This window comes from Phocoena sinus, chromosome 14 (genome assembly GCF_008692025.1).
Source record: "Phocoena sinus isolate mPhoSin1 chromosome 14, mPhoSin1.pri, whole genome shotgun sequence".
NCBI lineage: Eukaryota > Metazoa > Chordata > Mammalia > Artiodactyla > Phocoenidae > Phocoena > Phocoena sinus.
The window spans coordinates 4212010-4235209 of NC_045776.1; the positions used below are offsets into that span (position 1 = coordinate 4212010).

Sequence of the window (23200 nt, forward strand, 5' to 3'; positions counted from 1 at the left end):
GGGGCATACCACATCATCATACTGCTGACTCAGGAAGCAATGCTACATTACTTTGATAGAAAAAGTAATTTTCAACCAGCTTACAAAAAAGCTTCCATGTTTTAATTCTTTTTATTGGTACATTTCAATTTACTACTCAAAAAAAAAAAAAAAACAGAGAAGCCCTCTTTTCAAAGTACATTTCCGTGAACTCCCATTCTGTAGAACAGATTAAACAAAAACTGCTGTGATACAAGTCAGGGAGCCAGCCCTCCCCCTCTTTAGCTTCCCAACAGAAGCCCAAGTCCCAGTGTAAAGAAAACATAATTTTAAAACAACTGCTTCATCCTCCTCCCCTAGAGCAAAGAGTCTGACTATCATCCTTCTACGTATATCCTAATTAACAACATGCATATGCTCATCATACATCATCGTTCATGTTCAAGCACTGTTGCCAATGAACAGCCACTCCTGTTCCAGGTGTCAATCACCAATGTCTTCATCTAACAGTCATTTTGTGTTGTCTGAAGGTTAACAGGTTAAGGGGAAATGTCACTGATAGAGTAGAATTAATAACGTAAATTTTAGTGGGGGGAGGAAGAATTTTATTGAATAAAATGCTTTAAAATCAATAACATTGATTTTATTTTTCATTATGCTATTTAATTCAATTAAAACATATCATTTTCCATTTACTTTACACCATGAATGGAATTCTCAGCCAAATGCCATTTGATTTGATGTTAATTAAAGTATTACTCATCAAGTATTATGGCCTCAAAGCTAATGGTAACTATCTTTAACTATTTTAACCATTTTTTTTTGTTTTTTTGTCACGATGACAAACCAAATGAAGGCTGTTGTTCTGACTCTGCTAAAAGTAGGGACTAGAAATTATATATAAGATAATGACACCAAAAGCATGAGTAACAATAGAAAAAATTAATAAATTGGTCTTTATCAAAATTAAAAGCTTCAGGGCTTCCCTGGTGGCGCGGTGGTTGGGAGTCTGCCTGCTGATGCAGGGGACGTGGGTTCGTGCCCCGGTCCGGGAGGATCCCACGTGCCGCGGAGTGGCTGGGCCCGTGAGCCATGGCCGCTGAGCCTGCACGTCCGGAGCCTGTGCTCCACGGCGGGAGAGGCCACAGCAGAGTGGGAGGCCCGCGTACCGCAAAAAAAAAAAAAAAAAAAAAAAAAAAAAAAAAAAATTAAAAGCTTCAAATAACATTATCTTCAAAGACCACCAAAAAGAAGTGAAAAGATGAGCCACAGGATGGGAAAAATGTTCTGCAAATCAATATCTGATACAGGACTTAATCCAGAATATATAAAAAAGGAATCTCATAACTCAAAGATTTTTTAAAAATCCAATTTTAAAAGGAGCTGAGGGGCTTCCCTGGTGGTGCAGTGGTTAAGAATCCGCCTGCCAATGCAGGCGACACAGGTTCGAGCCCTGGTCCAGGAAGATCCCACATGCCGCAGAGTAACTAAGCCCGTGCACCACAACTACTGAGCCTGCGCTCTAGAGCCCGTGAGCCACAACTACTGAAGCTCTCGTGCCTAGAGCCTGTGCTCCGCAACGAGAAGCCACCACAGTGAGAAGCCCACGCACCGCAAAGAACAGGAGCCCCTGTTCGCTGCAACTAGAGAAAGCCCGTGCGCAGCTATGAAGACCCAACACAGCCACAAAGACCCAACGCAGCCAAAAGTTAATTAAAAAAATGTTTAAAGGAAAGTAGTTGAATATACATTTCCCCAAAGAAGATATGCAAATGGCCAAAAAGCACATGAAAACATACTCTACATGAGTAGTCATCAGAGAAATGCAAATCAAAACTATAATGCGACACCCACTACAATGGCTAGAATCAAAAAGTCAGATAAGGGACTTCCCTGGTGGTCCAGTGGGTAAGGCTCCACACTCCCAGTGCAGGGGGCCCAGGTTCGACCCCTGGTCAGGGAACTAGATCCCACATGCATGCCACAGCTAAGAGTCCGCATGCCGCAACTAAAACCCGGCGCAGCCAAAAATGAATAATAAATTAAAAAGAAAAATTTTTAAACGTCAGGTAATAACAAGTATTGGTGAGGATGTGGAGAAATCAGAACACTCATACAATGCTAGTGGAGATGTAAAATGATGATGCCACTTTGGAAAAGAGTCTGGCAGCTCCTCAAAAGATTAAACACAGTGTATCTTACGGCCCAGCAATTCCACTCCTAGGTATATGCCCAACAGAAATAAAAACATACGTCCACACAAAAACTTGGACACAAATTTTTACAGCCGTATTATCCACAATAGCCAGGAGGTAGAAAGAACCCACATGTGCAGCAACAGAATAATGGGTAAACAAAATGAGGTACATCCGTACAACAGAATGTTAATCGGCCACAAAAAGAATGAAGTATTAATACAAACCACGATATGGATGAACTTTGGAAACATTACGCTAAGTGAAGGAAGCCAGTTGCAAAAGACCACATACTATATGATTCCTTTTATAAGAAATACCCAGAATAGGCAAATCTATAGAGACAGAAAGTAGAATAGTGGTTCCTTAGGGCTGGGCGGGAGCACAGGACAGGAGATGGGAGACAGTGGGGTAGCGGTGGTGGATAATATCTAAAAGGTGATGAAGACGTCCTAAAATTTACTGTGGTGATGGTTGCACATGTCTGTGAGTATACTTAAATCCATTAAATCATAGTATGAATGGGTGAATTGTATGGTATGTGAATATCCCAATAAAGTTGCTTAAAAATATATAAATTATCATATGTAATTTACATACAAAAATACCTTGTATTTATTACAATATAATATAGTAACATATTGTATCACTCTTATAAAAGAGTGAAAAAGATAAATGTATATAGTTTTATTACACTTACAAGATGTACAACATCAGATCATCATTTCTTCAGAATGTGTTACAGAAAAGATAAATTATATAAAAGGTCAATAGGTGTTTTGAGGGGAAAAAATATTCCTGGTCAAATAAGTGTAGAAAACTCTGGTTTAAACAAGTGTCTTTATCACAGAATTTCTCAGTACATAAGTGTTTCCCAAACTAATTTCATTACAGAGCCCTTTGTTTATAAAGAATCAAGAGGCCAGTGTTCCAAAGGACCTTTTAGAAAATGCTGTTTTAGATAAAGCATTGGGTTTGCTATTCAACATTTGTAATTCAACAGTAAAAGGAGGAAAGGAAGTAAGAAAGAATGAATCATGTGTCTGTTCCAAAATCTTCACTTAGGGCCTACTGTATGCCAGGTATTTTTGGTTGTACTAGATACTGGAATTAAGCAAAGAAAAAACAAAATCTCTGCCTTGCATTTTAAGGGGTGAGACTTTTTTTTTTCAATAGATATATTGTCCAGTCCAGGACATCGACTTCTGGTCAAGAGTCACAGGGACTGGATCTACTCTCATGCATGAAACAAATAAAAAAGAAAAAAACAGAATCTATGAAACAACAGCACAAGACACTGGAGATCAGGCACCAAAAGATAGTGATCCTGAGAGATGAGAAACAAACCAGGTGAGCGCCAGCTTACTGCCTGAAGAATGGACGCAGGCCACAGACAGAGCCCAGGGACCTCCCAGCAGAGAGGAGGGCGGCTAGAGCTTGTGGGGCAGAATAAAGGAGAGGAGAGATGGCAGAAAGAGAAGCCCAGAGAGCTGCTGAGGGTCCCTCAGGACTGTCCCTCTCAAGACAGAGGACACTGCCTTCTCCCCCCAGAACCCTCTCAAGCCCTTCACGCTCAGTCCCCGTATCCCACTCCCCTCCCCGCTCCCGCACCCGGAGGCAACCGCCGCTCAGAATTCTTCCACAATAGATTAGTTTTGCCTGTTCCAGAAATTCATACAAATGACATCAGACAATATATACACTTCCGGCGGGAAGGAGGGTCTGGCTTCTTCCGCTCAGCACGATGTCTGTGCTGCATGGCTCAGCAATGTGCTCCACCACACAGATTTACAGTCCTGTTGACGGACACTGAGCTACTTCCCTTTTGGGCTGTTATGATAAAGCTGCTATAAATATTCTTGCACACGTCTTTCATGAACATAGATTCTCACTGCTTTTATGTACACACCTAGGGGTGGCCTTGCTGGGCTAGAGGGCAGGTGTGTGTGCTTAACTGTACGAGAAACCGCCTGACTGATGTTCAAGGTGGCTGCACTGCTTTATACGGCCACCAGCAGTGTCAAGAATTGTGACTGACCCACTTCCTCACCAACATTTGACACTGTCAGCCTTTTCAATTTTAGTCTTTCTAGTGAGTGTGTGTGAAGTACTCTGCATTTCCCCGGTAACTAGCGATGGTGCTGAATGATGCTACATGCTTTGCAAAGTCCTTGTTAGCCTTTGGCCCGTTTCTTACATCACTTGTCTGTTTTATTATTGAGCCTATGTGTTCCGGATATGAATCCCTTGTCAGATACATGTTTTACAAATATTTTCTCCCTTTCCATTTTATAAATGTTGTCTTTTGATAAGCAAAAGTTTTAAATTTTGATGAAATCAATTTTTTCCTTGTGCTGGTTATTTATGTGTCTAGCTTGCTTTCTGTCTCCCAAGCTAGAACGTAAGGGCCTGGTTTATTTTATCCACTCACATGTCCCAAGAGCCTAGATCAATTCCAAGCACACAACAGGTACTAGAATGAACAAGTATCTCACTGTGAAATAAGGAATGTCTCCTATCTAAGTATTTATTGATGAAATGAAAAGTGTCTGAGATACACTTTAAAATGGTCCAGGAAAGGAGCCTAGCGAAGGCTAGGTACCGACAGTGCTGAAAGCTGAGTGACAGTTACATGGGGATTCAGTATGCCATTCTATCAATTTTCTATGTGTTTGCATACATATATGTTTGAAAACGTCCATAACAGGAGTTATTTTAAAAAACCTTTTAACCCTTAATCTAGAACGGTGAGAATTTCTTTCAATAACGAGTCCTTTCATCTCCTCCTCTTCCGACACCGCTGTGGCCCGCGGCTACATCACCTTCGCTACGGACACTAGCAGGTACACATGCACAGAACACACAAACACCAACCCACGGAAGACCCACACACGTACAACTATTCAGAGTCAATGCTATATGGACGGCGCACGACTCATGCATTTTTGGAGACAAAAGAATGACTATATTAATATGCAGAAGCAAAATAATGAGGCTCTTCATTATCTCCCATATAATGGCTCCAAAAATTCTAAAACAAAAGGAGGAAATGTTTCTACATCTGTTATTTCCCAATTGACTTTTGAAATTAATGAAATAACATCTCATTATACCAAGAAAGAACAACAAACATTCAACAAATATATATATTGAGTTGCCTAGAAAATGAAAGAACTATAATGATACAAACACATCCTTTGCCCTCAGCAGGCTCATATTCTATTAGGAGCCATGTGACATATATGGAAAGGAACTCTAATACAAGGCCACATATGGTCACGTGTGTGATATAAACAAAGAACTACAGCAGTATAAATGAGCAAGGGACCATACTGCCAAGTAGACTATTTGGCTAAAAGAGCAGAAATATCATTTGAGCTAAACCCCAGGACACTAAAACTGTTTTTTTCTTTTGTTGAGGGGGCAGGTAGGAACAGTTAAACATTTCAAGCAGAAAAAAGGGATTAGCAAAGCCGCAAAGCACATGCAATGAGCATGTGAGACTGTCAGCAGTGCACACAGCTACAGCCCTGGCTTTCTACTGCAGGGCAACTTAAAACCCAGGCAGATGACCAACACCACATCATAAGAGGCTCCGAATTAAGAACTGGAACTTATTCAGTAGTGTCAGTGGGGAGTCACTGAAACACAGCACTGCTTCAGGAAGACTCATTTTTCAGTATGCAGGACATATCACGGGTAGAGAAAGTCTAGAGGCAGAAAGAGCACATTATAATAATAGTTTAAGTTGTAAGGCCTGAACTAGAATGACATCAGTTGAGTGGGAGTGCAAGGTGATTTAGTAAGTATCTTAAAGTGATCTAGAAGGGATTCAACAGAAATGAGGAACCTTTTATATATTTTTTTTCTTTTTCTTTTTTTAAAAAGAAAAACCTTCATCAGAAAGCGTATTAGGTTATTATAGCAGAATTCAAAATACCCAACTGGGACAGTTCAAGGACTCTTTTCTGGAGGCAGATTTAATTCATTCACTCAACATTTATGGAAAGCCTACCATGTACCAGAAAGCACCTTTAATTCTCTATGAACAAAGCAAAACAACAGGACAGGCATGGGACTCACTGTCAACACTCAAAGTAAGTAAGGCAGAATCCCTGTTCTTTCTGAAAGTCGTGGTGCTTGTACCCATTGGAGAAGCCAGTGAGTCTCCGATTTCTTCCCACAGCAAGGTTTCAAAATTCAGAAGACTTAGTAGGTATTTAGACTAAAATAATGAGATATATTATTAAACCAAATCTTCTTAAAGCATACGGTTCCTACACAAATTCATCAATTACCATTCAACACACATCCTCACTGCGCCAAAGATTTTCAAATATGCAATTCCATTTATAGTTTCTACTCTCATCCAAATTCTCAACTAGTAGTTGTTCCTCAACTAAAAGTAAATAAATAACTACGTTTTATATAGTGATCTTCAATTTTACCTATAAAAAATTATTAGCTCACCAAGAAAATGTCCCAAAAGAAAATCCCTGCTCTAACTGAAATATTCTCTGCTACAGTTTAAAAACAAAAGAAAATTTTAAAAGTGCAAGAAAAATCAAAACATGCATATACTTTTTAAGAACAATAATAAGAACCTAGAAAAATGGTACAGATGAACCGGTTTGCAGGGCAGAAATTGAGACACAGATGTAGAGAACAAACGTATGGACACCAACAGGGGAAAGCGGTGGGGGATGGTGGTGGTGGTGGGATGAACTGGGCAGTTGTGACTGACATGTAGACACTGATGTGTATAAAGCTGATGACTAATAAGGACCTGCTGTATAAAAAAATAAATTAAATAAAATTTTAAAATTAAAAAAAAGAACAATAATAAAACAAATCAATAGCAGCAGCATTCTGATGACACCTGGTGGCCATTTCTCACAGGAAGTTTTTTTCAGCATTTTTAAGAAAGTATTCCAGGAACTAGTAGAGAAACATACCAGCTATTCGACCATTTCATATGCTAACCTTACTGTGGGCAACACGGATGAAATTTTCCCCTTTCACTCCACCTCTCGCCTTCGTGTCTCTCTTCGCCCCGTTCCTCTTTCGTGCTGAGTGTACGTAAGCGAGGCTGAGCTCTGTCTCTCACACACACAGGGACACGCTCGCCAGGAGTAGGACGAGGCCATCCACACAGGAGACCAGCTCTCCCCACCTGCACCCCAGGCCAGCTCGCCCTCATCCCTCCTAGACTGACCCAAATTCCTGATGCAAACGCTGTGAAGTTGGCACGTGTTGGCACCAGGCCAAGAGTAAAATCACAGCAGGGGGCACGTGTGTGGCAGGGCAGGTGTGCACACACAGGCATATACAGAAACTCCGGATGGCCTTCACCCTTTCCCTTTGGGCCTGGGAGGTCAAGGTAGGGCAGGTGAAACGCCCTACGAGCCTATTATGATGTGCAGTGGTGACAGCTGAGACAAGAATAAAGGGAAATTAGCGGACTACTCAGATGTCTTTCTTAACCTACCATTTAAACTGGACTTCTGATCGAAAATACGTCTCTTACCATTATACTACCACTAACTTAATACAGTACCACCACATCCCTATGGAGAGGCTGCTAATGAGAAACTCTGAAGCATCAGTTGTCCTTACAAACACCAAGTGCATAACATAAGGGTAATTAAAAGGGCACTTTACTTTATGTAATCCTCCTCTCACCAAACTCTCCCATCAGAAGCATCAATGCCTAACAGAGACCACAAAACAAAGCATCTGATCCTACCCAAAAAAAAAAAACCAAAAACACTTTTCTATGAAAATGCTCACAAGTTGAATAATTTCTTCCATGACAAAAGAGTATAATGTAACACCATAAAAACCGTTTACTAGATAACACTGGAGGCAATCTACCACAAATGGACGTGTAACATAGTTGTTGTGGTCACCTGCAACGGGACTGGCACGTGAATCCTGGGTCCACTAAAGCCCACCTCCTCACTGTCCCAAGAACTGGCTGCAAAGCTCTCCTCAGCTATGTGTGTGAACCTGTGCTTCTCCCCACCCAGGAAAATGCCTGTGGTGGCTCAAAATGAGTCCACAGAATTCTCTGGCGCTCCCGGTAAAGGGTGGGGCTAGCCCTCACCTTGGTGTGGGCTGGCCTGATGGCCTGCCTAGAAGGGACAGAAATAGCGGGAGTTAGGGTGCCCCACCATGCTTCAGGCCTTCCCCCTTCCCTTGACAGCACCCTGTTGGGGAAGCAGGACGGCACCCCTGCAGCCCACAATGGGGGCTCCAGGAGGTGGTGAGGGACTGAAGCTTCACTACCAAGAGCCAGAAGAACTCTGACGACAGCGACGAGGGAGCAGCTCCTCCAGCCCCAGGAGAGCCTTCAGGCACTTCAGGGACGGCGGCCCACGAGAGACCTGGCGCACAGCCACCCAGGTGAGCCCACTCCCAAATCCCTGGCCGCAGAAACTGGCTTGAAGCCCCATGTTTTGACGTAATTTGTTATATAGCACTGGACTACTAATATAATGCCTGTTCTCTCCCTTTACACCCTGTCAGGAACAGACCGGCTCAAGTTCACCCCTCCTTTATATGTAGTTTATACATAATTTCCTTTCCTATATGCTCCAACCTTTAACAGGAATCTTCTGTACTAGCAAAAGAGTATTAAGCTACACAGGAGGAGGTCAATAAATGTTAAGTGAAGTATACTCCGAAATGCACATCGAGGGCAGAATTCCTAACAAACTTCCGTAAGATTTTAGAACTTAAGAAACTGACATTTACATTGATGCCCTTCCCACTAACAAAATCAGATCTGATATAGCTTACAGTGAAAAAGTGGTGTAATAAAATCAAGAGTTATTAAAGAGATATGGTGGAATTTTAAATTTAGATTTGTATGGAATAAAAGTCCTAATATTTCTGAAAGACCTGCTCATTTTGGAGGAGGCTTTTCCTTCTTATAAGCCCTGCTAGAGTCGAGTTGGTAGCAGCCTACAACCTAACATTCCCCAAACCTGAGGGAGCGGCCCATGCAGTTAACCCATGGACAGCCACAGGTCATCGGGGCTGAACAGGCCGCAATCCTGGCCCCCAGACTGCGTAACTCCCACACCTTCCCCTGGCAGGAGGCATCCAAGCTCAGGAGATGTAGGGGTCTCCGGCCACAGGACCTGTACCTGGTTAAGCTTCACCTCCAAAGCATCTCACATGCCATGTCCAGCTTAATCCTAAAAAGAACCTTCCCCAGCCAGTCCAAGGACGCACGGAAGACAAGCAGGCTAGAACTATCTGCTCCTAAGCCCAAATGGTCAGAGTAAAGTAAAACTATCAGATGGAGAAAAAAATTCTCACTCAAGTCAGAATAGAATATTGTTTCTATTCCAGGGGTACCTATTTCAAATATGCAGTTTGATCCTGTGTGCAAGTTAAAATTTAGAATATTTCTTTAGTGCCTAAGTGAGAGCTAAAACAATCACGAAAAAGTCATACTAAAAGGGATCAAACCATGGTAACCATAACAGAATAAGTAGGTCATCATCCCTTCATCAAAGATTGCCACCTTTCCAACACTACTTGTGAAGATGTATTAATACTAATAAAAAACAACAAATCACAGGACAAAAATAAACTGTAAAGTTAGCTCAGCCTTCTTACCTGGCTATTTCTTTTTTTTAAATCTTCCTACACTTCAAGTACTATTTTCCAAATACGTTAATTGATCCTGTAATAAAGTTAATTTTACGACTATCTTATATCAACCATCTCTGACAAATGTACCTTTTGTGGTATTTAATATATCTCCTTTCAAAAAGTATTTTTAATATCAATGTTTTGCTAGTATTTCTAATTGTTTCGATTTTTTTAAGAAAGGAAATTCTTATTGGAATAAAATAATAAAAGGAATGAAGATTCTATGAGTAAAGTAGAAAATGAAAAAATTCAATGCCATTGAAAGCAGACACAGGATCGTTTGTATCTTATGCCATATGAAAAGCTTGTTTTATTACCAGTATAGCTAATCACAATGAAACCATCTCTTACAACTAAAGACATTATAATGAATTTTCTTTACAGCTAAAGAGAAATGGGATTTGCTGTTTCACATCAAATAGAACAGGCTGTATAAATTCTTCTTCCTATTTATTGTAAAACATAATTTCATCTATAAAATCAGTCATGAAATATTAAAACTGAAACAACAGAATTTATATCCTTTACTTAATTTAGTTTAAACAGTCTATTCACTAAAAGGCGGGGCGGCGGGGGGAGAGGTACATGTGATAGAGCCCCTGCTTTCTCATTAGACCCTTTAGACCCTTTATTTTCAAGAATTTATAATGCAGCCATAAAAAAAAGCATCCCATAATAAAAGTCAGTATACTTTCCTTAAATTTTCCTTTCATCTTTTTCAAAAGGCAAGAAAATGAAGCACAAAGCATACGAATGCTGAGGAAGGGAAGAGAACGAGGAGAAAAAAATTAAAGAAACACAATGCATTTACACTGAACATGTTAAGCACTAGTGAAAAGGAACATTAATGTACAAGGAGGCCCAACTATTCCAACAATACACTGCAGGACACGTGGCAAACAGTTAACTTTTCTGAGCCTCGGTTTCCTCATTTGCGAAGTGAGAGGGGACTAAGATTTCTAAATTCCATGAGAAAATCCCTCGCTGACAATAATAAAAATGTTGAACACTCAACCAGCAGAAAAAAGAATGGATCTGTGTTTCATTCCAGCAGGAATACTACGAAGAAAAAGGCTATTTCCAAAACGTAAAAATGGAGGAAAAATAACCAAAAAAACAGCTAAAGACACGTTCCATACAGTTCTTGCTTTAACAGATTCCTCAGGTCCACTGAAGAGATGGATTAATACCATGGCTAATCAAAGAACGGCAAGGAAAATAGACTAAAACTACTAGTTTTGGAAGAAATCTGGAAAGCACTAATTCCAAATGTCAGTAAGCTAACACATGATAAAACTATCAAGCCTCAAGATTTTTGGAATATAAATTATTAGGTATCAAAGATATGAGTGTTAAGAAAGTATATTTAGAAAAGACAAAACTTCAGTATTAAATTTTAAAAATGGATATAGTTCTAAACAAGTCCAATTATCTAATAAGGTTAATAGTTTTTATTTTCCTCTGGGTGATGAAATTATAGGTTAATTTTTTCTTCTTCTTCCTGGCTTTTTCCTATACTCTTTCCTAGATATATTACTTTGGGGGGGGGCGAGGAAACTAAGGGGGAAGCTTAAAAAAAGTCTCTACACATGGTAAGTAACGGAAAATGATAACTCCTCTCAAGATGGGAAGAGCAAGCCCTCAGGTAGAAATACATTTATGATTGTGGTTCTAAGACTAAACTGAGTATCAAAATCTTACAAATAAAAGTAAATTTAAGGGGTGACTTGTAAACGTCAGAGATGTTTGGGGTCTAATTTTGGTCAAACACCCAGGGACACCAAGAAATATCCCTAGGGCCATCGGACCGCCCACTAAACTCAAGAGAGGAGGAGGGGGACCAATAACAAGCACAGCTGGCACCCCCATCTCGGCCTCCGATACCTCCTCACTAAACAGAACCCGGTTCCTCGAGGAATGGCAGATTCTAGGCCGGGGGCAGGGTCAGTACACCATGAGCCTGAAGAATCTCATCATGTCACGAAGTGGGGAGAAATGCTTTTAGAAAATGTTGGGACAAAGACACAGGAGTCAGCTTGAAGAGGTGCCTACTGACTAAATCTGGGACAACATGAGTGCCACAGTCGTTAGTGCCAGTAAACCATTAAAAGCAGGTATGAAGAAGTCCATACTGACGTCTGGGAGAGAGGGAGACAGACAGAGAGACTGACTAGACACACAAATGGACGGGCTGACAGGGCAAAGGTTACAGCAGAATGCTGAGGGCCAACTGGTAAGTGTGGAGGGAGTGAGGGGATAGAAAATCATACTGACAGACTATCGGGCAAGAACTATCAATGGATGCCAGTTCTGGGGGGGCAATTTTGATGTGCAAGATGTCTGAATGGCATTAAACCATCTCCCTACAAACTGCTTATTTGCTGCAAGGGAAGAAAAAAAATTCAGTAATTATACGGTGGATAACTCAGCTACGCCTTGCCAGGGGTGATCAAATTAACATCCTCAACGACGGTGGACATGGGATGCTTGCAGATGTAACGCCCTGAGGAGGACGGGACACCTGGGCATCACTGCAGCTGAGAATGCCAGACCTGCAGCTAATTAAGAGGACACAGCACACAACACAGAGTGAGGAGTGTTTTATTTGAAGACCAAAAAAAACGTGGGAGGACTGCATTCTTCACAAATGTCAGTGTCATAAAAGACAGAGACAGACTATGGAAATGTTCCAGATTAAAGGAGGCTAAAGAGACGTGACAACTAAACGTGCTACGTGTTCTCAGACTGGATCCTGTGGTGGCAGGAAAACGTGCCACTAAGGCCATGCTAGGTCAGCTGACCAAAAGTACTGCGATGGTTAACTGTATGTGTGAGGCTAAGGCATGCACAGACAGCCAGTAAAATATTATTTATTTCCACGTCCATCTGTGAGGGTATTTCTGGAAGGGATAAGCATTTGAACGGCAGACTGAATAAAAAATGTCCGCCCTCACCAGTGTGGGCTGGCAACACCCAATTTGTTGAGGGCCTGAATAGAGCAAGACGGTGGAGAGGTGCAGGAAGGTCAAATTTGCTGTTTTCCCTTGAGTTGGGACGTCCACTTTCTCCTGCCCTCAGACATCAGCATTCCCGGTTTTTGAGCCATCAAACTCAGACTGAATTATATCACCAGCTTTCCTGTTTCTCAAGCCTGCAGAAATAAGAATGTGGGACTTCTAGGCCTCCATATCCGCATTAGCCAACTCCTATAAAAAAAAAAATCTCCTCATATATATTTGTATACATCCTATTGATTCTCTAGGGAATCCTGACTGATACAGATTTTGATACTGAGAGTGGTTCTAGAGGAATAGGATTTTCCCTTGAATCGGAACGGAGGTTTCTGGAAATGGCTCTCTAATGTGATTAGATTTAAGGATGCTAATGACTATTTCCAGTAGCAAAGAGAGTACTGATAACAGTCTATAGTGTGAATAGGAAAACACTGTACCCAGAGTCCCACTAGACATAGCTGGTCTGCTAGCTTCCAGGTGACTGCAGTTACTTCTACTAGAATGTTATGGGGAGTTCCCTGGTGGGCCAGCAGTTAGGATTTGGCAGTTTCACTGCCCTGGCCCGGGTTCAATCCCTGGTTGGGGAACTGAGATCCCACAAGCCACTCAGCATGGCAATCAATCAATCAATAAGAATGTTATGGATTAAGCACTGAAGACACTAAAATAGTATCCATCATGTGAACAGTATTTCCCAAGTATGACAGAAATACACTACTGGCATTTAAAATAAAGTTATGTGCCACAAGTAAGGACTTTTAAGTAAGTGTGTATTATTAGCATGAATATTAGGGGAAAAAAATAACATACCAACCCATGACTCCACATACATTACTTCTTATGACAAGGCTAAATTTAAAAAATAAAAAGTGAGGTAAAATACTGTGGAGTAAAATATAGCAAAAACAATGAAGGAGTAAATAAATGACTAAAGTGTGGAAAACTCTACATTCATACCTTATTTATTTACTAATTTTTTGTATAAATTCTAAGAAGTCAATAAAAATAGATAAGAATCCTCAACTCTAAATTCATCTGTAAATAAGAGTGTTCTGAAAATCCCTCCCTTCCCCGTGGCAGGCAACCCTTCATAGCTGGCATCACAAGTCTTCACTTACTAATTTTCACACGAGTACTGGCTACCTCAGATTATACCTTTAAGAAAACACTGCGGCCTAACAGAATGTCCTAACTCTGTAACATTACGCTTCTGCAGTTTGAGGAATAGATAAGAGAATTATATATGTGGAGAAGAAAGACTGCAGAATACTAATTTTCTACATATTCATAAACTGCCTTTCCCTCAGATGTGGTACAGTGGCTAGAATCACCCTAACAAGAAGTTAATGCCCTAATTCCATAACTGCTATAATAAGTGGACCTGAAAATGGCTCAGACACAAGTTCCTATCTCGCTCCTGTAAACTCCCAAGGCAGGTGTTCCAGGTCTGCAGGCAGTCGGCTCCCAGCTGATTCAGGAATCCTGGCTCTTTCCAACTTGATGCTCTGACTCAGAGCTTCCTCATTCTCTGCATCCAGCTGACAGAAGAGGAAAGCAAGCGTGAAAGCGGCAGGGCATTTGCTTCTTTAAAAGCCTTGGCTCAAAAGTGGCACCTACCACTTCCACTAATTCCTGCTTCACTGAAAAGAAATCTGAAAAATGTCACCTAGAGTTGTGCAATCGTCCCTTGCGGAAGGGAAGAACTGATGTAGGTGGACAGCCAGCCAGCTCTGCCACACACCAATCCAAAAATTATCACACTACTTGTCATTCTATCATTAATGAAGGCTTTTAATCTTTATAAGACTTACCAAGACCTGTTTTGAGAAATGCAACTGCCCCTGGAAGAGCCTACTAAGAGCTACTTCCACATTTGTAAAACAAGGGAATTATACACAATGTCAGTCATTTGACAAATTTAGCTAATCATCAAAACATGAATCCCTTGGACCTACACGTGGACAGATTCCAATTAAGAAAGTCTGAGGTGGGGACCAAAGCCTGTAGTTCTAAAGAGCTCCCTGTTTGATTCTGATAAGCCAGATTTGGGATGCACTGGATAAAAGTCCCTCCTAACCTCAAAAAAAACCAATATATACTTAACATACACCTACCAGACAGAGATGAGGTGCAGAGGAGGAGAGGGAAAAAAGGGGAAGGAAGAAAGGTGAATCAGGAAGGAGAAAAATGTACTGCACTAAACAGGGCCATCACACCAGATTCCGAACTCATTTGCCTACATAACAACTGGCCACACAACAGTATTCTGAACGTGACTTTCAGCAAACACTGTCTCAATCTACCACCCTGAAACCCTAGGGTTTTAAACACTACCCCTACAGGAAAGCAGATTATGGACCCTGAAGATTCTTAATGAAAGTCATTTGGTCTCATTTTCTGAAAGACTATAATTTCTACTACCACTCTTTGAATGATCTAAATTTTCTAGGCTATTTTTAAACGTACATTACACCTTAGTTTAAATTCTAACAGTTTTATAATTTTATGCACTCGTATAACTGTGATTCCCCATTCTTTAATAACTGATCCAATAATTATATATCAAATTTTGATCCTTAATTCACAATAATTCACAAATGAATTGTACCCTTGGAAAGAAGTGGTTTGTTACTTGTTCTAGGTTTAAAACACAAAGTTTCCATTATATTTAGTAACTGACAAGCAAGCTAGGCTTTGGTTACATTGGATGATGTAACCTGGTACTACTCCAACTGTGTTAAGCAATGTCTTTTCCCAAGGAGGCTTCTTATTACCTTACTATTTAAAACTATTTTGTTTTTTAATAAAAAGTAAAAAGTACAGCATATAAGAGAAAACAAAAGTATGAACATCAAACACACTGAAAAACACTAAGACTGAGATTATCTAGCTTTAGCAAAATACAGCTGAAACTAGAAGAGCTGAAGTACCTAAAACCCATTTGAAGAAGCCTACTTTCTACATTTGCCCATCAGGGATCTGCGACAAGCACTATATGTGTCTGAAATGCAGACATCCTGCTATGGAAGGACTCTCACGGGCTGTCAACTTCTTAGTGAGGGGCTGGCTCTGTTAGAAAGTATGACATTACGTAATTACAAATGCTTGACAGTTCTGCTTTAGACAAATTTAGCACTACGAATATCAAACAAAAATAGTACAACTATTTGGTTCCATAGGATGTGTAGCTTGACTTAGGGCTTCTATAACCATCTTTTTATTTTTCCTATACTTGCTCATTTCAAGGAGCGACTGTCACACCACGATGGCTTAAAAAGGTTTACGGCATAAGTAATGTTTATTTTAAAATAGTCCTCATAATATGGGATACAAAAGGTTGCCCTTTTTAGCAACCTAAGCAAAGAAGTATGATTTCCTAAATCCTATGGCATGATACTACCACTTCCTAATAAACTGGAAGATGCAATCCTTAGAACTAACAACAAAATACAATTACTTTTTCTGCTTTCTAGACTTGTCATTTACTAGAATAATAAAGTCACGTACACTGGTTTAAAAACAAACCTAGCAAAATCAAGTAACTCGGAAAATGGGGGTGAATACATCCTTCACCAGTCCTGCTCTCTACTCCCATTCCTACTTTGACTTGGCCTTTCTTTCTGTAATGCACAACACTCTGGGACACAACTCTGCTTTGTCTACGACTGTCTTCCTCCGACCTTCTCTGACAGAGTCAGAGACTTCCTCCACCTCTTCCCCCTCTGTGCCCACAGGACCTCCCCGCCTCTGTGACACGGGGCAATAGTGATCTGACACACCACCCCCCAGGTTCACTGGGTGGCTCAATCCTCAGCTAATGAGTGTAAACTCAGCACACAGTGTGCCTGCACAGTGAGCGCTCAGCAAGTGTTAACACTCCGTACCCTCGAAACCAGTCTTCTCCCTGATATCTCTACTCCGGACAGTACTGTCACATCACAGTCCAACAAGAATGTATCTTGACCACCATCACCCCCATCATTATTTTTTTCATACAAACTGAATAGTCCCTGTGTAGACGGACACTGCAAAAAGGAAAGTTTGTTTTTAAAATATTTGGTAGATATAAAAATAATTTTAATGTGTACAAAGATATTAAGCATAATATAACAAAAATCTGAGTACAGATCACAGTTTAAGAAAATTAAATTCTTGTCTTTGAAGTCCCCCTTGGTGTGCCTATCACCTTCCCTCTTGTTACAGAGCTACCCATTAACTTGTATTTTGTTTATAATTTACCTATTTTCTTTACTACTTTGCCATACCTGTATTCCTAACAATATGCATTCTGTTTTGCATGTTTCTAAACTTAAAAAAGAAAAAGGGAAAAATACTAGATGCATTCTTCTGCAAGTAGCTTTTTTTCCCTCAAGTTAACGTTCCTGATACTAATCCTTGGTGATGCATGTGACTGAAGTCCACTGGGTTTCACAACGGCACAGTACTTCATTACAGGAATATAGTACAATTTATTCATTCTCCTGTGATGACCGTGGCTTCCAAGATTTATCTTTTACAAACAGTGCAAGGGTGAGCATTCCTGTACATGTCTCCAGTCATTCATGGACCCAAGTTTCTCTGGGGCAGTGGTTTGCCCATTTTAGCATGCATCAAATCACCTGGAGAGCTTGCTAGAACAGAAAGCTGGCCCATCCCCAAAGTTTCTGATTCAGTAGGTCTAGGGTGGGTCCCCAAAATGTGCGTTTCTAACAACTTCCCAGGAGATGATGGGAACACAACACAGAAGCAACACTCTAGGATAAAGACATAGGAGTGGAATTACTGGGTCAAAGGGTACACGCCTCTTTACTAGTTAATTCCAAAGTTATTGTACCAACTGACACTCCCTCTTAGCGTTCACTAGAATGCTTCCTACCCTCCTGAAAAGCAGATATTGTCAGATTTTTACACTGTTGCCAAATTAGCGTGTATGAAACTATATACCATGCTGGTCAAATCTGCAGTTCTCTAATTACTGATTAAGTTAGCATCTCTGCATTCATGTGTCCTCTTCTGTGAAATGCCTATTCAGGTCCTTTGCCCATTTGTCTATTGTTCTTATAGATCTGCAGTTGTTCACCTTTCTGGACACTAAACTTTTATCGGTAATATGTACTAAAAGATCTATTCTCACTTGTGACTTGTCTGTTCACTTTCTTGATGGTTTCTTTTAATAAACAAAAGTTGTCAATATCAAGGTTGTCAAACACATCAATCCTTTCTTTTATGGTTTGCACCTTCTATAATTTAAGAACCTTTTCCCTCTAACAGAGTAACACAACTATTGCCCTACATTGTCTTCTAAAAGTTTCATAGTTTTGCCTTCTATATATAAGCCTTTAATTGACCTGTAGCCGATTCTGGTGAATAATGTGAATTAGAAATGTATCCCACTGCTAAGAGGTTTCCTGTTTGGTAAGAGCCACAGATACAGCCAACAATAACTATACACAATAAGTGCCCCAAGTGAAATTATTGGTTAGCTGTTAATCACTCTTTTGTTGAGGTTTATTCTGCTCTCTCATTGAGGAAAACAAAAAACTGGAAATTTTCAACATGAAAACTTGGAAAGTTTTAGCAAATTAGTCAGAATATGATCTCCACTCACCACACTCCAAGAAGCATCTTTAAAAATACCAAAAAAATGTTGGATTATTCTTAAAAAAAGCACTGGGGAAAGTGTGGGAAAATGTGCATTCTCAATAGTACTGGTTAGGATATAAATCTATACAACCTTTCAAGAGGGTAATTTTACAATTTATATATCAGAAGCCTTAAAATGTGTATCTTCTTTGAGTTATCAGTGACGCTTCACAGAATTTACCTTAAAGAAATAACCAGACAAAATATGTGTTTAAGGATATGCACCAAGGAACTCTTTACATTAGAAAAAACTGGGAACAACCTAGTATCCAGCAATGAGGTACCACTTAAAGATGAAGCCGCCGTGGCACATCCATAGACTGGGACACTGTGCAGATTACAGAGCTGTACTGACAGGGGGAGATGATCACGGTACTCCGGTAGCTTATAAAAACACTTAACAAGATGCACAAACAACATTTATTTACTCATAAATATTTATTGAGTGCCTCTATGTGCTAGGTACCAAGCAAGTTACTGAGTAAACAGAAAGAGGGATCTGTCCCCTGCCTCCAAGGAGCTTACAGGCACTGGGAGGAGACAAACCAGGTCTGTATCTTCCAACTGACTCAGGCTGGGATATTAAAGGCACACGCATTTCGGAAACAGAGATAATTTATATGTGTAATATAGCCAGCAATTCCATTAGCAAGGAAAACACGTGCCCCAGCCCCATGGGCTAGCAAGTGGGTAAGCAGTGGGATACCAGGAGCAACTGCCTGGTGATGAACTGAAGTGCATCCATCTTCTAAATGCTCCAGGGAGAATTCTTAAGAAATGCAGCACAATTATGGAAAGTCGTGCACTGGAAGACACATGTGAGACAGGTCACAGAACCAAAGCAAAACAATTCAGACAAACAGCTTCCACTGTTGCCAATTCAAGACGAATACTGCCCGAGATCAAGTATAAGTTCTTGAGCAAATAACTGTTCTTCCAGCAGTGAAACCTCTACCCTTTCCAGCTATGTTTGAGTCTAACAAATAGTACTGAAGCCTCCCAAGATAAGAAGTATTCCACAGTTAGGGTCAGGTTCAAAGGATTCTGACATTAGATGTTCACTTATTTTAAACTTTTGCACCAAAATCAGGCAAATTAGGAGGGTCATTAATTACAAAGAGAAAATGTTTAATCTTAGAGCACAGAAAGATGTCAGACATCACCTCAACCAAGAGGTCAAAGTTAACATTCACCACTGATAAAATATATCTACATCACGTGCATTCCAATGCGATGCACTGAGGGCAAACTTCACCGCTGTGGTATTCTTGCCAAAAATGCCTAACCCTCAATTTAATCCTGAAAGAACATGACACAAATTCAAACCCACTAACATTCTACAAAATAACTGACCAGTACTCCTCAGAAGTATCAAGGTCATGGAATATAAACCTATAAGGAACTGTCACAGATTGCAAGAGACTACAGAGGCATGATAACTAAATGCAATGTGGGATACTGGATTGGATGCTGAACCAGAAAAAGCACAGCAGTGGTGAAACTCAAATCAAGTCTTTAGATTAATTGTATCAACTGCCCGGTTTTGGTAACTGCACTACAGTTACATAATGTGTTAACAAAGAGATCTGGTTAGAAGATATATAGAACTCTCTGGACTATTTTTGAAATTTTTTTGTAATTCCAAAATTATTTCAAAGTAAAAAGTTTTTAAAAATCATTTAAGATGCAAGATAAAAAGGTATGGGGATCACTCATTAACTCTAACATAAAAATATGCTAGCTACCTCCTCCAATAACTATGCTTTAAAAAAATTCCAATAATTGCAACTAAGGTGTAAACTGGAATAAATGGCAATTATTCAATAAATGCCCAAGACTGGGATCATCTAGAGAGCAGAGTAACTTTCCAGGTAAATGACCTACCTTACTTTCCCCCTTACTCTTTTTTAATTCAACTTACATTTCTTCAATATCTATTACAGGCATATAATCTGTCCTTGGGCCCGATAAGAGTTTGATATGTAAGAAAAGAACATTTTAGTACACAAAACAACACAGAAAAGCATAGAAAAACAAAGCTGGAAGTAACTTTTTACTTCCATACAACCTAGCAATCAACCTGGACACGCTTTTCAGTGTGAATGTTGGTAAGACTGGGGGCTCTCACAGCTCATGTGTAGCCCCTTCAATAGTAAGTGGCCCTGACCACTAGAATTGTCTCCAAAAATTACCCTTGAATATGCCACAATGACTCTGAGAAATACTCCATTTCCAGTCCTTTTTTATTTTTCATCTAATCATATGTCGTTTATGCATTACTGTTTGTGATACAAAATGTAAAAACTTGATTCTCTGAGTACCAGGGAAAAGGTTAAGCGGGTAAAACCTGCAGAGGTTTACTTACTCTCCTCTTATGAGAGAGCAAAGGCAACATCACGTGAGGCCAGGGTTCCCGAAGTGTGGCCTCAGAGCCAGCAGCTTCAACATCACCCAGGCACCTGTCAGGAGTGCAAATTCCCAGTCCCAGCGCAGGCCTGCTGAATCAGAGCCCCTGGGTGATGCCCAGCATCTGTGTTTTCACAGGCCCCCCAGGTGACTCTGATGCACCTTAAATTTGAGAACTATTGATGCTTCAAAGAGCAGAAAGCCTAGCCTATAAATCAGGGGGCATGATTCTAATCCTTGTTCTGCCACTAATTTCTGAGACATGTTTGTCACTTAGCTTCAGGGGGCTCAGCCCTCTCATCAGACAATGAGAATGAAAATAGATCACTGCCACAGTCCTTATGCCCTCTAAAAGGGGACAACTCTATGAGGCCTAAAAGTGAAAAGAGAACCACAGCGATTTCTCTTTCATCAAAATGAAACAATTAAAATTTCTCCCTTTCATCAACTGGTCTCTGAATCATATTTCTTATTATTTTAAATAAAACTGCGTTAACTTTGCTTTAGTGAAAGCCATATAAACTCTAATTTTACAGTTTCCTATTTAGCTCTGTATCAAGTCTATTTTGGAGGAGTTCCACATAATAACAAGACTTCCAAGAAACCTACACTACAGACTGAATTATAATTCCCGCCCCCAGCCCCCAGCCCAAATTCGAACGGTGAAGCCCTACTCCCCAGTGTGACAGTATTTAGAGACAGGGCCTCTGGAAGGTAGGTTTACCTGAGGTCATGAGGGTGAGGCCCCCAAGATGGGATCAGTGTCCTTACAAGAGGAAGAGAGACCAGAGTTCTCTCGCTCTCTGCCACGTGACAACAGAGCAAGAAGGTGGCTATCCGCAAGCCAGGAAGATTCCCTCAGCAGGAATCGGCACCTTGATCTTGGACTTCTCAACCTCTAAAACTGTGATAAATAAATGTTTGTTGTTTCAGCTACCCAGGCTATGGTATTTTGTTATAGCAGCAAGAGCTAAGACACTCAAATGTCCCCTCTGGTGTGGGGATCTAACACGCCAAGTTACAGTGCAGAACTGTGCTCCATGACCTCTCATAATGACTGTGATCGAACTACAGGAAGTATTTACAAGCAAGAAAATCAAAGAATTTAAAAATGTATAGATCTAGATATTTCCATTACTACACAGCTTTCATTTATCCTCCTGTTCATGGATTTATAAACTGGGATGCTTCTCGCAACCTGTATTACCTGTGAAACAAATCTCTTCTTAGAGGGGCTGTGAGAGAGGGAGGTGAATCAAATAGAAGAGTCTGTTTTATAGAAGAGAGTTCTCCTCTAATAAAACAAACCTAATTAGAATGAATGTTGGGGAAAATGTCCCATCAATCAAGTGAATAGCCATTAACCCTTAAGATCTCCACTCAAATATATCCTGAAAGCTCTCATCACTCCTACCCCAGCAGTGATCATTTCCTCCGTGCTCCCGTATCTCCATTTCAGCACTTGGCAAAAGGCATTACATTTGTTTACGTATCTGTCTCCTCCAACGGACCTTGAAATCATCTAGGGCAATATGTTACTCTCTCCTGCACTAAAATGGTGTCTGGCATGAAGCAGGAACCAGTGATTATTAAGTGCAGCCACTTTGCTTTGTTAAACACCAGTGGAACTCTGATCTATCTTGCAGCTTTCGTGTAAATCTGAAATTATTCCAAAATAAGTTTTTTTTTTTAAAAAAAAAAAAGGCACCAATAGCAACCGCACTATCAGCAATCATCACAACTGTCTTACACATCGTGTAAGACATTAGCTACTACAGAGCCTTGCCTTAGCGGGTTTTGTTTGTTTCTTCGTTGCAGCACTAGGGATCATTCGTTGCAGCATGCCGGCTTCTTAGGTGCAGCTTGCCAGCTTCTTAGTTGCGGCATGCATGCGGTATCTAGTTCCCAGACCACGGATCGAACCCGGGGTCCCCTGCATTGGGAGCACAGAGTCTTACCCACTGGACCACCAGGGAAGTCCCCGCCTTAGTGTTTTCCAGACGTGACACTAGGAGTTAGTAATTTCACATGTAGCAAACTTGAAGAATGAATAAAAAACATTTGAGATTTGAATCCGGACGCTAACTTTGGTCAAGTTATTTAATCTGGGTCTCAGTTGGCGGAAAGGGGTTAATTCCTGCTCTACAAACTGCTGTGCTAAATAAAGTATACAGCGTATATATCAAATGAGCTCTCCTAATGATGTTCTAATCAATAGACAATCAGCGTCCTTCCCTGCACGGTGTTCCAGCTGGACTAACACCTCGCCGCAGAACAGGTGCACACTGTAATTAGTTC

At 40.5% G+C, this 23200-nt stretch overlaps 1 protein-coding gene across 2 annotated transcripts in view; it reads right to left on the bottom strand.

Moving 5' to 3' along the window:
- ZNF407 (zinc finger protein 407) overlaps positions 1–23200 on the bottom strand; it is a 430215-nt gene that overhangs the window by 405974 nt on the left and 1041 nt on the right. The window lies entirely within an intron of this gene.